This window comes from Montipora foliosa, chromosome 2 (assembly GCF_036669935.1).
Source record: "Montipora foliosa isolate CH-2021 chromosome 2, ASM3666993v2, whole genome shotgun sequence".
Taxonomy (NCBI): domain Eukaryota; kingdom Metazoa; phylum Cnidaria; class Anthozoa; order Scleractinia; family Acroporidae; genus Montipora; species Montipora foliosa.
This window is the reverse complement of record NC_090870.1, coordinates 54,229,551-54,234,550: the sequence shown is the minus strand read 5'-3', so window position 1 is coordinate 54,234,550 and position 5,000 is coordinate 54,229,551. Positions and strand designations below refer to the sequence as shown.

The 5,000-nt window shown below is 47.6% G+C and overlaps 2 protein-coding genes across 4 annotated transcripts in view; both read left to right on the top strand.

The window, feature by feature from the left end:
- The window catches only part of LOC137993564 (phospholipase A-2-activating protein-like), a 143,999-nt gene that overhangs the window by 51,272 nt on the left and 87,727 nt on the right, over positions 1–5,000 (top strand). The gene's annotated exons all lie outside the window — the stretch shown is intronic.
- The window catches only part of LOC137990963 (D(5)-like dopamine receptor), a 19,903-nt gene that overhangs the window by 12,239 nt on the left and 2,664 nt on the right, over positions 1–5,000 (top strand). The window lies entirely within an intron of this gene.

Here is a 5,000-nt window from a genome sequence, read left to right as displayed (position 1 = left end):
TTTTCCAACTGATTTGTTTACACATCACCGGAAGTTTCTCAAACCTGTTAAAAATCCTGCGGATTATGATGGTACTCAGTCGTTACGAGATTATTTGAAACACTTCGAGCGTTGCTCAGTTGGAATGGTTGGAACAAAGAAGAAGCTGCTGTTTTCTTGGCCGCAAGCCTTCGCGGCGAAGCTCAAAAGGTGATAAATGGCATGTCCGACAGCGACTATCGAAATTACGCGAAGATTGTTGACAAATTAGAACTTCGGTTTGGTGTTGAAAAACAGCGCGAGTTATCACCAGGCACCTTTGCACAACCGTCGCCAACAGGAAAATGAAAGTGTTCAAGCCCTTTCTGCAGGTATCCGTCTATGTCAACTCTCGCTTATCAGGATTTGTCCCCTGACACTCAGGAAAGATTTGCTGTCCAGCATTTCATTGATGCTATCAAAGATCGAGACGACAGGCTTCGACTACGCAGAGACAAATCACGCACCATGGACGAAGCCCTGTCACGGGCCTGTGAACTTGAAACATTTCGTCTCTTGGATAGAGATCGGCCAAGAAGCTCTCCAAAGGTTTGCTCTATTGATGAAGTTCAAAGCGAGCCTGATTTGTTTCAAGCTCAGTTTGAAATGTTACGGTCTGACCTTCAAGCACAACAACAACGTCAGGAGACTCAGCAAGTTGTTCTCCAACAGCTAGTTCAGCAGTTACAGGAGCTCTCCCAGTCAACGTCTGTGAACACCTCTGGAAGCCAGCGACGCCCACCTGCCCCACGTTCTTTCAGTCAAAATGGTCCATGCTGGGATTGCAAGGAATTTGGCTATTACCGTCGTAACTGCCCAGCACTCAACTCACATGAACAAGATACTTTGGGCTCGGGAAACGCCAGCAGGGTGTCACCCAAGGGCCAGGGGGATGCCTGAGTGAGAGTGATGTTGGCCCCACTACTGTACATAAGCAGGATATGACTTATCTCAATGTATCGATGGAAGCTAGGTCACAAGTTGGTAATAAAGTGCAAGGCCTTTATTTGCCAGGTTTTATTGGTGGAACTCGTACTATGTGGTTGATAGACACTGGTGCTGCTCGTTCAATTTTGTCGTTCAAGATTTATAATTCTCTACCTGCTAGTGCCAAGTTCAGTTTGAGTTCAGCTAATTCTGCGATTGCTCTTGCTGATGGTCAGCAAGCAAAAACACATGGTCTAGGACATGTTGTGGTGCACCTGGGTACTAACGAGTTTCATATGCATGTGATTGTGGCTGAGGTTGAAGATGAGGGCATTCTGGGTATGGACTTCACAAGTTGATTCGCATATCGACATTGTAAAAAACTAAGTGTCAATTAATGGAGGGGTGTTTGAGTGCTCTGATTTCAAGAACCAGCCCCTTAGTTCAAGATGTATCGTACGACGGTCCACAATTATTGAACCTAACACTGAGATGATTAATCCAGTCACCGTTCACAAGCGTTCTAGTAACTTAAATCCAAAGGCATCTCCATTAGGCGTGCAATTGTTGGAGCCTTGCCTCACTTCACATTCGCAACAAAAGGGTCTCCATGTAGCAAAGACTCTGGTTGATGTTAAAGAGGACAGAGAGGTCCCTTTACGTGTTTTCAATGTTTCCAACAAAACTTACCACTTAGCTGCTGAGACTGTGATTGCCCTGGCTAAGCCAGTTATTGATGTCACTTTCCTGGAGCTTTATGAGGAGAATAACGAGATTGTTATGGGCCAAGCCAGAGTAGTAACTCAGCATGTATCACACGAACAAGCTGAAGGAACTCTACCAGAAGCCCTACAGGAACTCCTGGGAAGGAGCACTGAGCATTTGACTGTCAGTGAAATTGAGAGACTGCACGAGTTACTGTACAATTACCAACATGTGTTTTCCTTTTCCAACGGGGAATTGGGAACTACACATATGGTCGAGCACAGAATTGAAACAGGCAGTGTGCCCCCAATCCGACAACAGCCCCGGCGCACCTCTCCATGGAAACATGAGGAAATTGAACGACAAGTAACTGATCTCTTGCAGGAAGGGAAGGTGAAAGAATCATCAACCCCTTGGTCCTCCCCAGTTGTGCTGGTGACCAAGAAGGACGGTAGCCAGAGGTTGTGTATTGACTACCGCCGGTTAAATGCAGCGACAGTAAAGGATGCCTTTCCCATACCGCGAGTTGATGATTCACTTGCTGCTTTAAGCGGCTCGAGATGGATTTCCACGTTGGATCTTGCCTCCGGTTACTGGCAAGTGGCAATGGACACAAACACCCAAGAAAAGGCAGCATTTGTAACCCCAAGCGGCTTGTATGAATGGAACGTGATGCCATTCGGGCTTTGTAACGCGCCAAGTACATTTGCCAGATTGATGGAACTTGTCTTGAAGGGTCTACATTGGAAAATCTGTCTGATTTACCTTGATGATGTGATTGTCATGGGGCGTACATTCGAGGAGGAGTTAGAACGGCTGAAACAAGTGTTTGAGCGACTTACCCGGGCGGGACTAAAGCTGAAGCCGAAGAAGTGTTTTCTCTTCCAGAAACGAGTTTCATATCTCGGACATGTGTTCACAGAAGAGGGCATTGGCCCAGACCCTGGAAAAGTCGAACAAGTTCGCACATGGCCCATTCCGGAAAACAGGACAGAGGTCAAAAGCTTCCTCGGACTTGCTTCTTATTACCGTCGGTTTGTCCCTGATTTCTCAACCAAAGCTCAACCGCTGTACAAGCTAACAGAAGCAAAGACAGAATTTGTTTGGACAGGGGAATGTCAGCTGGCTTTCGACAGCCTCAAGAGTTCGCTTACGTCCTCTGGAGTCCTGGCCTACCCGACCAGAGAAGGTACGTTTGTGCTAGACACCGACGCATCAGACCATGGAATTGGTGCAATGTTATCACAGCTTCAAGACGGGATGGAAAGACCTATTGCATTTGCAAGCCGAACATTGTCCAAGTCTGAAAGGAACTATTGTGTGACTCGGCGTGAGCTTTGGGCAATTGTAGAGTTTGTCAAGCAACATCGGCATTACCTACAAGGTACAAGATTCTGCATTCGAACTGATCATTCCCCCTTGCGCTCAGTCATCAAAGCTAAGAACCCAGAAGGACAACTGGCACGTTGGATTGAATTCTTAAGTATGTTTGACTTTGAGATCCAGTATCGACCGGGACAACGACACCAGAATGCTGATGCACTTTCTCGTCGCCCTTGCGATGACCGTTGTAGGTGGTGTAGGGGTTGAAAATCTCAGAAACAAGTGTCCTTTGTTCATGTCGGTGTCCAAACAGCGATGCATGTCCCTAACCAGGACAGTGGGCAACCAGCGGAATGTAAACGTCCTGTTGGTGAGCGTTGTGCCACGGTCAGTTTGGAACCAACATGGACTTCCCACTTCTTGAGGGAGCAGCAGGAAGCAGATCCTGATCTTAAAGTCATCATTGGATGGAAGGAAGCCAGTGAAAGGAAGCCATTGTGGGAGGAGGTGTCGCCTCAGAGCCGTGCTGTTAAGTCCTTGTGGTCACAATGGGACCGGCTAGTCTTCAGAAACCGTGTACTTTGTCACAAATGGGAAATGACATTGGAGATAAGACAAACAACCAGATTGTTCTTCCCGTCATTCTCCGACAGACTGCCTTTGAAGCTCATCATAGCCACACGACTGGGGGTCATTGTGGTGTGCGAAAGACCATAAACGCCCTTTAGTCTCGTTATTGTTGGCCAAGCCTTACATCAGCAGTTCATGGATTGGCCGCCAGTTGCCATGTTTGCGGATCAAAGAAAACATGGGGAAGGAAGCGTCGCGTTCCTTTACAACAGTACGTGGTAGGAGCTCCCATGGAACGCATTGCGATTGACATTCTTGGTCCACTGCCAGAAACTCCACGAAAGAACAAGTTTGTACTGGTGGTTAGTGATTACTTCACCAAATGGACTGAGAGCCACCCTATACCAAACCAGGAGGCCAGTACTGTTGCTGAGAAGTTAGTGAGCGAGTTCATTTGTCGCTTTGGCGTACCCCGTGGACTCCATAGCGACCAAGGAACTAACTTTGAATCAAGGGTCTTTGTTGAAATTTGCAAGCTTTTAGACATCAAGAAAACTCGCACTACCCTGATGCACCCCCAATCCGATGGACAGGTGGAACGCTTCAATAGGACCCTCGTTGAAATGTTGCGTGGGAAGATTATGGAAGATCAGAAGGACTGGGATCTTCAGCTACCAGCTTGCATGATGGCCTATCGAGGTGCTGTTCATGAGTCAACAGGGGTTTCACCTAATCTCTTAATGCTGGGTAGAGAACTGGAAGTTCCTTTGGATGCCGTAACCGAGGCACCTCCCGATGCACCACCACTCAAGACGGACTACGCCCAAGCTGTTCAAAAGAGATTGGCCAGTGCTCATGATTTGGCTAGACGACATTTGAGCAAGGGGAGCCATGCGCCAGAAACGGAGCTATGACAAACGCCTTGCTGGCAGACCATTTGTTATTGGTGATTCTGTTTGGCTGCACAATGTTCGGAGAAAGAAAGGGAGAAATTCCAAACTTGACTGCCCTTGGGAGGGGCCTTATTTGGTAATATCAGTGTTGTCTGATGTAGTGTACCGAATCCAGAAGAGCAGGAAGGCCAAGCCGAAGGTTGTTCATTCAGACCGATTAAAGCCTTACCTGCGACCCCCACTGGAGAGATGGTTTCCAAGAGGGCAGACGCAGTTATCAAATCCGAGAGAAGAGAAAAGAGAGGCATCAGATGTAGATTCTCCAGTGTTTGTTGAAGACGGACAGTCAGCTCCGGTTAACGAGAGAGAGGGAGTTGAACTTGTCGAAACAGAATCAACGGGAGGAGAAGAGGATGATGTTACTCCTGAATCTCAGAATGCTGGTTGCATTGGGATAGATAACTGTGACCAGCCTGATGAAGTGAGGGAACCTGAACCTCACGCGGATTTGCCAACTTCTACTGCGGATGACAGTTACCCAGAGGATGTCAGCCGTCAAACGGT